Below are 12,226 nucleotides of genomic sequence, written 5' to 3' on the forward strand. Positions count from 1 at the left end.
CCTTACAGTGGGCCAAATTCTTCCGGGTCCTTTTAACACTTCCGGCGGTCACGGCGCAAAATAAGAGAGTTGTTTTTGGAGCGGACAGTGCAGGGGTAAAATAAAGAACATAGCCTACTACTTTGAGCCGGTACACAGCAAGCAAGCGAGTATCCACTGTTAGCCAGGTCAGATAACGTTATCGTCGACAATGACGAGCACTTTCTTGTAAAACATACGACTCCAACAAAGAAAGCTTCAGATAGTTTTCTCTCCTCCGAGGCAGCTCGAGCCACTTACGTCTATAAGACCCGCAGACGTTAACGTAATTCCCTGGAATGCGAGACTTAACGAGCCAGTTACATGGCGTTGCATTCTTAGACATTGCCGTTTGCTTTTATTTGGTATGTTACATACAATTGGCTAAATTGTTAGTTAATTCAGAGTTAGATGATATTGGAGCAGCCAGCCATTTTATTTTATTTTATTTTTAGCCGGAAGTTTTGATACGGCCACACAACCGGGTCAAATGGGCGTGGCTACATAAGGTGAATAGTGGAGACGGAGAAATACAATTTTGATTGTTCATTAAGAAAAAGCACTTGCTGGTATCGATACTGTTGCAATTTGCAAATGAGTATATTGTATCCGTTTCTAATTTTTAGTATTGATACTACTTATCGAAGTATAAAATACTAAAACCCTACTGCACTCTCCACTTCCTACTGTAAGGTGTTGGCCTTAGCTGAGGGCTGCTCAAGAACAACTCATTGGTTTCCACGCCTTTTTTGATCGCAAAGTCTAGAGAGTCCAGGATGGCTGTACACACATGCTGTTTAAAGAGGATATGGGAGGCGTTGTCTTCCTGTGTAGTGAGTGAATGAGTGAATGAATACTTGATTTAGGCTGCTTTCTCACTGGGAACGCTTTCTTTCGTTCCGTTCTGTTCCGCCCATGGGAACGATTGCCCCCCCCCTCCCCTCTCCCCCGCTGGTCAGCTTTCACATTACAGCATTTCTTCCGCGCTCGGAAAACGGAACAGAGTGCACTTGCGTGATCAACTATGCCTGGAGTTTATCCTCGCCCGTGTGTCGTCTGTGTGGTTCGCAAGTGTTCCGTGCCCGGGCATGATAAATAAAGCGCTCCCCAGACCACCTTTTCAACTGGATCCTGTCACGGGTTCCCTGTTGCGCGCCCGGGCGCGGAACCGGAACGGAACAGAACGTTCACACTCGTCAAACGTTCTGAAACTGGGGTCAATTTGGGGACAAGTGTGCTCGGGAACGGTATGAAAGCAAAGCACCCTAATAGATCTTCCCCCTCCCCCAGAATCAGGCCTATAGTATCAATGAAATGCTTCTGAACGTTCTCTCTTGTTGCTTGAGAAGCAGTGCAACTCCCAGGAGCCGTGGAGTCTGTTTCCTGTCATCTTTCTGCTCCTCTAAACTTAAGAGATGTATTCTTTCTGAGTCGTCGTCCTAATTAACTGCAGAGATGGAAAGAGCACTTCACATTTTGCCGCTGCCAAAGAGTATTATTAGTCTGTCCAGAAATAAGAGACAAGGTCCACATGAGATGTATGGACCTCCATCGAATCTCCTCTCAGAAGTACTACTTTAAAATAACCGCCTGACAGAGTGACTTTTCATTTTGCCAGCCAGCCAGCAGCACCCTGCGCAGGAGGAGGACATTAACAGCAGGACCCGGCCGCCTGGCTGCCGTTCGCCTGCTGGCACCGTCTTTGAAATGTTAGGTTGGTCACATGATTTGTGGTGAAAGGTGGGGTCAGGGGTCACGGTGACGGATGTGGGCTTGAGATTACAGGCTGGGGGGAGCGGAGGGGAGGGGGTGTCAGCGAGGTCAGATTACGGGGGTGCGTGGGGGGGGGGGGGGTCCGTGAGATCAGGCCCGTCTTTCAAGTGAGCAGAGACGAGAGCACAAATCAACGCCTGAACTTTTTTATTGAAGCCAGTTAAACGAGTTACATTCTTCACTGTGTTCAGGTTGTCAGAAGAGAAGAGAGAAGGTCCAGAAGGTCAGAGAAGAAGAAGATCCGGGTGCTTGCCCTCCTTTCACCACTGTTTTATCACTGTGTTTCCTACATACAGTAGTGCACGCAGCCGTCACAGCGCAACCACAGAAGAAGAGCTGCAACGATGAATCGATTAGTTGATCGACGGAAAAATGATCAACAACTATTTTGATAATCGATTCATCATTTTGTGTAACTTTTTAAGAAAAAAAAAGTTAAAATTCTCAGATTCGAGCTTCTTAAATGTGAATATTTTCTGGTTTCTTTACTCTAAATATCTTTGGGTTGTGGACAAAACAAGATATTAGAGGATGTCATCTTGGGCTTTGGGAAACACCGATCGGCAATTTTTCACCATTTTCGGACATTTTATAGACGAAATCGATTAATCAACAAGCTAATCGACAAATTAATCGATAATGAAAAGAATCGTTAGTAGTTGCAGCCCTACACTGAAGAAGACAGGACCGCCATTTTCGAGGAAAACAGTTTGACCGACGGTTGAAGAGATTTGTGGAAAAATATACAAATGATTTATTCGCAGCGCCTCACTTTCAAACCCCAGCAGCGCCCCATGTTCACAAGACCCGTGTGCAACTGGGAGTACCTTTTGAAAATGTCTCTGCGACACTTGCAAGACGAGCGCTGTTTTGCTGACCGGCGCGTTAATTGTGTGAGATTTTCTAATGGTCGCTTAAGGGACTGTGATGTAGGGTCACGCTGACAACCCAGTCGAGTCGTGAAAGGGGACACGTCTGTCTGGTGCTGCTAAGAGCTCTGATGCTCTGCTGCTGCTTCAGGAAGAGAAAGTAGGGCAGAGAGGAGGCGAGCCGCAGAGAAAGGATTGCAGGAAGCAAGCCAGGCGGGCGGGCAGTCGACGTGGGAGGCTGGGCCTGGGCCTGGACCTGGACCTGGACCTGGTGGACCTGGACCTGGACCTGGGCCTGGGCCTGGACCTGGACCTGGGCCTGGACCTGCTGTCGTGGACAGCGGTTTGTGTTCCGGCTCGCAGACAAGTCAAGTCCATGAATTGTTGGGGGAACTCAGAGAGGGGGAGGAGGAGGAAAGACCACAGCGCTGCAGCAGCCGTTCAGCCCCAGAACCTCCTCCTGAGGTTTCTACCAGCCACGGCCCAAACGGCGCTTGTGGTTCTGATGTCATCTCGGAGCAATTCCTTCCGCTCTCCTCTTCTTCACCTCTTCCAGACATCCCCCCTTCCCCCCCTCTCTCCACTTTCTATATCCTACCATTTATATGAACGCTGGCCTAATAAAAGCCCAGTTGAAATGGGCCTGATACCTTCACTATATCAAGTGACTCTGCCCGGCACAATACACACAAAGGCTGTTTTGTATTGTAAGAATAGCGCTCGGAGTCATTAGACCTGATTTGGGGGGCCTGCAGCTGAATAGGGCTTGGTAATGGGGCAATGGGAGAGCCCCCCCCCCCCCCCCCCTCCTCTCTCTCTTCACCCATTCTCTATAGAGAGGCAAAGTGAACGTCACTTCCTGCTTCAGCACTGTACCAGAGATTTTCTTCCGCCATTTATTTTCCCATAGACATTTCATAAAATGCTTATAAAAAGAGTTTTACTCGGTCAAACCAAACGGTTCAGATATATTTAGAATCGGGAGAGACCATAGAACATTTCACTAGGAGCAAACCAAAAAAAAAAACATCGGAAAAATATTTTCTTTAACCCCGCATTTTCTTTAGATTTTGGTCCGAGTGAAATGTTATGTGGTCTCTCCTGTTTCTAAATATATCTGAACCGTTTGGTTAGAACAAGTAAAACTCTTTTTATAAGGATTTTATGAAATGTCTATGGGAAAATAAATGGCGGATGAAAATCTCTGGTACGGTGCTGCTGAAGCAGGAAGTGAGGTTCACTTTGGCTCTGTATTCCCCTCTCTCTCCCTGTCTCTCTCCCCCTCTTCCCTGGCCCGGCTGTGCCTGTAGTGTTTAAACGTTGACGGTGACATGCAGGGCTGTTTGCCTGCCTGCGTGTGCGTTTGTGCGTGTGCGTTTGTGCATTTGTGCGTGTGCGTTTGTGCGTTTTGTGTTTCTGAGGTAATGGGAAGACAGTCAACGGGCATGACTGGAATACATTGGAGAGTCAAGAGGTGTCATTAAGCCAGCGGTGGAGGGACTGTGTGGGTTACCAGAGTGCTTCTCTCTCTCTCCTCCATCCCCAGAATACTAGTCTCTAAGCCTTGTGTGAGAGCTGCTGCGTGTTGCTCAGAGACTGGCAGCTTTCAAACCAACACACATGGCATTGATTTGTACATATAACTCTGAGGTGGATACATGTGCTGATAAATGCTGGTCCACAGTAGTCGTCATGATCTTCTTGCCTCAATTCCATTCCTTCCCGCCTTTCATCCTTCCATCTTCTCCCCAGTCCTCCTAACTAGGGGGCTGTGCAATAAAATCGATACGGCAATATATCGCAATATTTTCTTCTGCAATACTGTATCGATATTTCTGAAAGATATCGTCATATATCGACATATTGATTTTTTTCCCCACAACAGTGTGTTCAGTGACGCAATAAGAATACTTTTTTTCCCAGTGCGTTCAGTGACACACTCAACACTCAGTAGTTTTGACTCAATTTGTTTTGACTCAAGTTATCAATATAAAAAGTGATGTACATATTATGACACTACCTGGGTGGTACACACAGCGAGTTGTATTTTCAGCTCTATTTTAACATTTTCAGTCAATTCTGTAGAGTATTACAATATATCGCATATGTATCGCAAATGTATCGTGATACATTGTACATGTAACTCGGAGGTGGATCAAATGTGCTAATAAATGCTGTTCCACAGTCGTCGTGACTCGTGATCTCCTTGCCTCCATTCCTTCCCGCCTTTCGTCCTGCCATCTTCTCCCCAGTCCTCCTAACACCTCCTAACACCAGCCATCTTCTCCCCAGTCCTCCTAACACCTCCTAACACCAGCCATCTTCTCCCCAGTCCTCCTAACACCAGCCATCTTCTCCCCAGTCCTCCTAACACCAGCCATCTTCTCCCCAGTCCTCCTAACACCAGCCATCTTCTCCCCAGTCCTCCTAACACCTCCTAACACCAGCCATCTTCTCCCCAGTCCTCCTAACACCAGCCATCTTCTCCCCAGTCCTCCTAACACCAGCCATCTTCTCCCCAGTCCTCCTAACACCAGCCATCTTCTCCCCAGTCCTCCTAACACCTCCTAACACCAGCCATCTTCTCCCCAGTCCTCCTAACACCAGCCATCGCTGCTTGCGTCAAGACCTTCAACAAACCATTCCATTTTCCAAACCCCTGGAATCTGCCCGGCTGCTGGGCAGGCCTGCGTGCACTCCAGACAGGCTGTGGCTGCCGAGGGGCGGAGCCATCGGGCGGGGGGGGGGGGGCTTCTGTTCTCAGTGAGAACGTCTGACAGGAAGTCAGCTGGGGCCAGAATAGAAAGCATTCAAACTGTGATCCAGAATCATAAAAGCAGAACCGAGTCGTGGGCAGATATGTCAAAAGGGTCCGCTTAGAATGCAGGTCAAGCTGACCTCAGGGGCCGAGCAAGGAGGAGGAAGCAATGGAGGAGGGAGGGGGGATTGAGAGGAGCATGCATGTGAAATGTACACACACACACACACACACACACACACACACACACACTGGGACTATGCGGGTTGGGGGTTGTAGCGGGCAAAGGCTGGTCCCCTAAAGGCTGGTCCCCTGATGGGCGTCTTTCAGTGTGCCTGCCTGGGCCGGGCCAATGAGATGTGACGGCTGTGAAGTGGTCCTCTCTCCCTGTGACCCAGCAGGCCCCTGCTAGGTTCAGCCTGCCAACAACACTGTCGCTTTGTCCTTCCTCACATTCTCCAAGGCCCTGTTCACACCCGGTGTTAACATGTGTCTTGGGTGATCCGATCACAAGTGGACAGGTGTGAACGCACGCACCCGAACTGACTCCCCTTACGCAGAGGACGTCAGGCGGTCTTTAAAGCCTCCGAGGTCACATTGCTGTTCAGACACACACACAGAAATCTAACAACTGTCATGCGTCCCAGACCACGTCCGAAGGTGGCCTGAGGCGGTCGGATCTCAATGCGCATTGGGTGCGTCCAGACCTGTACTTTGCTGAGATCGGAGGCCCAAAGTCGGAGCTCAGCCGTTTTAAATACCAGGTTTGAACCGGGTATCCGTGACAAGAATCCGATCACATGTGGTCCGAGCAATCGGATCTCAAAGCGTCGAGACATGGCATGGGTCTAACTGTCAAGCTGGGGATGTGAATGCTGTAGGATGGCTGATGCTATATCGCATTTTCCGTTTCATTTGTAGTGTTGTTTTATGTTGCCTCTCTGGTCTGAGATGATTCATGATTGTGGCAAGTGAGGAGATAGCTTGTGCTTCAGGGAAGTCTTCAGACCTCACTACTACGTACAGTGTCTGAAGAACATGGGTCAAACCTGGAAGTCCTATTATAACTCATACTACTTCTTGACGTTATGCTACGAGCCACAGTTTCCACAGAAAAAACACTGTCTGTATTTTCCCCCGTCTAAAACTTTTAAAGCAAACTCCTTTCACCCCCACATGGTGAATGTGTTACATTGAATCACTGCATCTAATCTGATCATTTACTGAGCCGTTTCCTGTGTGATGAACCAAGCCTGCGATGGGAGATGACAGATCATTCTATGTGCTGCGAGAGAACAGATGGGCAGCAGCATTGGCAGAGAAGTCTCACACCAAATGTAAATATAGCACCTTGTGTCTGTGTCGGCGCCACGGCTCTTCCGACTGTTGCCTCTCCTCCCTCTGCTCACCTGATGATGATGACGGTGATGACGACGATGTCATGCTGGTTTTAGACAGGCAATTAAACAAATCAGGGCTGAAACTGTTCACAAAATTCACGGTTTGATTCAGTACCTTTCCGACGCAGCAAAAAAAAAAAAAAAAAAAAAAAAAAAAAGTAGAAATGCCAGGTACATTTTCTTGATTTGAACATTTTTAATTCATTTTAATTTATTTTAGTGAAGTTAGTTTATTTTCACAGTCTAGTTTGAAATTGTATTTCATTTTTGACGACATCTCAGTTTTATTTTTACCATGATATCCTTGTAGAAGACTTGAGCGGTGAAAGATTTGTTTGGTTTGCATCAATGCGTATCGAACCTATAAAGCCTGGTAGCTAAGCGGGTTCAATATGAATGACACCCCTAAAACAAATCTGAGATATTGGCTGAGGAAATGTCTCTGTCTCTCTCCTCCGCTTTGGTCTCTTACAATCTATTTGTCTTCAGTTGATTGTCTTTTTGTCTTTGGAATGAATGTCCCCAGACGCACCCTGGCAGCCTCCCATCCTGTGTGTGCTTTTCCCTTTTTAATTTCCTTCTGATGAGAATCAATCAAAGTTCACTGTAGAGAGAAAATGATCAGTATAAAAAATAAAAGAAAAGGGCAGGGTTGATGGTGGAGAGAACAGATGATTGAACACAAGGTATAATATGATGGAGACTGGCAGGTCGCATCACTGTCGTTGCCTGGGGGAAGGTGTCCTTCAAGGGTGAGATCTTGTCTCCAGAGGATGGTGTCTGGAAATGAACAGTGAAGCAGTCGTCATGGTGCTTGTGACAGTCTTGCTGCTGCACAACGTCAGTGTGTTAGAATAGACTGAGGCCATGTTTAGACGACAACCGTCTCTGCATAATTAAAACGGCAAACTAGCATTGCGTCCTCCTCACCTTTTATTTCGCATTTACACCCAGCTGGTGTGATAACGATTTGCGTGCAGACTGTCGGGCTGACTGAAGCCGCAAAAGCGCCAAGTGAGCCAGAATAACATTGAAACTTCTGGTTAAAACCTTCACAATAATGGTAATTAAATAAACCAATAGTCTTATTGATGCATGTCGCAACGTTTTTTCTGTGTGATCCGAAATACACAGAAGACATATAGAACACAGACAACTAAAAGTCCATTTTAACACGCAGTGAGTCGACGACCCCTGATTTTTATTTTTTATTTTGAAGGTAAAAACGCCTAGCTTCCCCTATTCTGTCTGTTTCTAACGGGCTTGATTTAGCTTTGTGATTAAAGTTTTTAAATGCATTTTCCACGGGTCTGACACAGAAGTCACAAATGGTAGCCTAATAAACTGCTCCAGATCATGCTCCAGATTGGATTACCGAATAAAAAAAACCAGTAAAGCAACATAAAAAAGACCGGAGCACAATTGGGACTTCACTTGAGGAAATGCATCGCAGACAGTGAGTTGTGAGAGTTGTGAGAGTTGGAGACAGTGATAAATAGGCTATGTGCAACGTTAGTAGGGGGGATTTAACGCAGATTGTGTGTTTTTTTTTTTAAGCAAATCGTTATCATTTTTGTTGAATGTCAATGCGACTCATTATGCCTGTGCCATAAGGCTGTATTGGGCTAGTTCAATGTTCCTATTGCCTAGCATTGTGTAACATGGTGAAGGGGGGCTGTGTCATCACCTGAATTGCGTTTCTCCACTTTACACGGTGACAGTAAGGTGCAGCGTTTTCAAGGATTCCACTCTGGGACCTGTTTTCAGATTTTGGCGTTTTCACCCCAAATAACGCCGTCACCATGTAAAAGGAAGGCACTAACGGTAAAAAAAAGTTTGCCGTTTTATGCGGGGAGCGTCGCCGTGTAAACAGGACCTGAGTCAGCTTCTAACTTGAAGGTGCTATTGATAACATTCAGTAGGGCTGGGAGGGACAAAATATCCAAACCTTGTTATGAGCGGTTTCATGGAGGAACTATTTTCTTTTGACCGAACTACAGCCACTACTACCTGCTAGTTCCTACATGAGACTGCAAAAGAAAAGAGTTCCTACATGAAACTGCTCACAACAAAGTCTGTGGATTATCTTGAGTAACCGGGTCAAGATTTCTGGAAAGAGACATTGCTGTTGAGTTTTTCAAATGTGTTTTTTTTTGGTGCTTCGAGCACCACAAGCCGAGTGCCACCCAGTTCCATTGTATTCAAGAGAAGGCAGACAACTCTGCGCGCCGATATCTCCAAAACTCAGGCAACTATCCCAAAACGATATAGAGGGATAAATAGCACTACAGGTGAGAGGGAATATATTGTATTTTGGATTTTAGGGTGAGCTGTCCCTTTTTAAAGTGTGAAGTGTTCTGTGCTGTAAGTTTGTTTAGCCGGATGGTCTTTTTGTCAAACTTCTATCATTGTAGATACTTTTAAATGAGGCAGGAGAAGCTGCAGCGGGAGAAAGAATAGTCTTGGCAAACGTTTGGGCATGTTTTCCACGTAGCTGGTCTCTGGCTGACTCATCTCTGTCTGCTTGTTGTTGTTCCTGCTGTCCTGAAGCTGTTGGTGAGGAGCTCAGAGAATGCATCGGTGCCATATCCTCATTTAAGGCTGCGTTACCAAAAATATATATATCCATATCAAATTGATATGCACCGATCCACATTTTTTCACTTCCGATTCCAATACCTGAATTTGGATACCTGCCGATACCAATATTATTCCGATACCGATATTTTTCTTGAATGTACAAGTATAGGCAAAGATTTGGCCGATTACATTTTTTTTTTTTAAATATACCTTGCAAAAAGCAGACAAAATTAAGAAAATATACAAGGCAAAGAAGGATACTATTATACATGGGCAAGTTAAGGTTAGAGTGTTCCTTGTACAATTTACAGCATTAGTTCCTTGAGAATCTCTTTCATATCCAAGCAAAATTGGTAATTGTTGCAAACCAAATATCGATATTGAATCAGGAAATGAGTGGCGATATCCAGGCCTAAGCCTCATGCATGCATGTTTGTTGAAAATGTGGTGGTGGTGGCAGCCATCCACGTAGATGCTGTGCTTCTACTGGCTGTGAGAAAGCTGTCACTAGCTGTGTTTCCATTACAGTTTTTCGCAAAAGAATTGCGATATTTCTACAACTTCGACAATGTACAATTGCGACTTGTAGGCGTTTCCATTGAAGTTGCGTTTGAGTGATTCCCCGTTGCAGCAGCTGCCACAGTGATTACGCACGGGGATCTTCTGCCCCATATCCCGTCCCCTGCATGCTCAAATCCAACCAATGGTCAATGCAAATCCCAACATGAAGTTACAATGCATATAAACGAGCCTGATTATCAATTCAAAAGAAAATGAGTCGCAAAATGTTGCTGGCTGCGTGAATGCAGTCAGCGCGACAGGCAGAGGAAAAAAGGTAGCCTAATAGCCTACAACTGGTCCGATTTAGAGATGGAGGGGGGAAAAGGCTGATTTGGTTCTATAATTGCACCTGAAACGTGTGCAATGTATTAGCCTACTCACAGTCACTGTATTCACTTCAGACAGCACCACCGCACCAGTGTGTGCTTTTCATCCTCTCATCTCGCCGCTGTGCCAAATGCGCGCACACAGGCAGCCTGCTGTCACCATGGACCGATTTCTGCCATTAAACATTATCTAATTTGCCCGGCTACGCTTTTGCATAACACTCGTCTTTCTGCTAGGTAGCGTTGCTTCAAAGTTTTCCACTTGCTGCAGAGGTTTTGACACGGCTATCGAACCTTACTTACCAAACTTATTTTCCGCTCCTTTTCCAAGGGATAATATGGGTCACATGACGTGCAAATGCGAAAAATGTGTTTCCATTACACTTTTGCGATAAACTTCTATATCGACACGTCTGAAAAACCACCTCATGAGAGCGAAAAAACTTTTTGCGATATTTGGGAGGTTTTTCGAAATTCACGTGTTTCCATTACCCACTTTCTATTGCGATATATAGATTTTGCGCATTTCTGAGAGTAATGGAAACACGACTAGCTGCGATCAAGACGTCCTCCCTGCAGCCTGGGGCCGCTGACAGCCAGACAACTGCTGTAACCTGGGCCTGACCTCACCTGGGCCTGACCTCACCTGAGCCTGACCCCACCTGAGCCTGACCTAGGGCTGGGCGATATGGCCTCTAAAGAATATCGCGATGTTTTTTGGCTATATCGCGATACACAATATATATCTCGATATTTTTGAAATCTCTCATAAATGCTCAATTTAACCCTTCAGGGTTCATACACATTTTGACCAATGGATTTCCATGACTTTTCCATAAGTTCTTAACCAGTATTTTATGCACACCTGGGGTAAAAAAGAAGAAAGGGCAGATGTAGTGAGCAAAGATGATTTAATATTCCATAGCTCTGACCTAAGCAAATCTGACATCACTGTGAACACAAACAACACTTCTGATATAATATGCTTGTTTTAGTAAAGTGTATCACTCAATAGTCAATACAAAAAATAATGGCTTTTATAGAACCGAAAGCCTAGCTGCTTAGTCTGCAGATAAAACATAAAAAATTAAATTTAGACTCTTATTGGCATGACGGCAACATAAGCTGTGAATTTTGCATTGGGGCCAGTTCTATAGTGAGGCATGGAAAGCCTCACTATACGTCATCATATCTGTGTCGTTTCACTTTTGACTGAAAAATGATGCCTCTAGTTCTAGTCTAGATTAAAGAAAATACACGTAGCCTATGTGATGTTCACTTAAGCATTCGTTTTCCTTAATAGATCATGACTGCCCCGCAGCTAGCTAGCTACGTTAGCTTGCATGTAACGTTAGCGTTAGTTCCTTTTGGAGACACAAACCCTGGACGTTTCATTTTGAGTAGGCTAATGCATGAGGTTCTCTATGGTTTACGCCAGCTCTGGGAGTATGAAATGCTTTAAATGCGGGGGTTTTGGTCACAACAAGCTTGTGGAGCGCTGCCCTGCAACTAGGTAGCCTAACCAGCTAGCTAACGTTAGCCCCGTTAGTCATCATCACAACAGCTAACGTTAACGCCAAAACAAATCCGCTGCCTCCTCCCCATGTTTGGTTTAGCGTAACGCCAGCTCAGACTTTCCCCTAATCTCAGAAACCTTGCGGGACATGTATTGCAAATTGCAATAGTGGTTGTTTTGTTATAATTTGAAACTGTCAACAGCCACACTGCGGGCGGCCATGTTTCGCCAGTCTATGGTGCGGACGCGTGATTTCGAATCGCACATAGGTTAAGGACGGGTGTGTCTGACGCGGTTTGACGCGTTTGACGTATCCATGTGATTCCCCCTCCCTTTTGAGTGTGACATGAGCTCTCCCTTGAGAGAGAGAGCTGACAAGAGGAAACGTGAAGCGAGTCATGCCGGCGGCTTAAGTTATAAACAAT

The 12,226-nt window shown here is 45.8% G+C and overlaps 1 protein-coding gene across 1 annotated transcript in view; it reads left to right on the forward strand.

Annotated features, from left to right (window-relative positions):
- LOC310793207 (solute carrier family 45 member 3) overlaps nt 1-12,226 on the forward strand; it is a 76,417-nt gene that overhangs the window by 36,810 nt on the left and 27,381 nt on the right. The gene's annotated exons all lie outside the window — the stretch shown is intronic.

Source organism: Poromitra crassiceps, assembly GCF_964638095.1.
Source record: "Poromitra crassiceps genome assembly, chromosome: 18".
NCBI lineage: Eukaryota > Metazoa > Chordata > Actinopteri > Beryciformes > Melamphaidae > Poromitra > Poromitra crassiceps.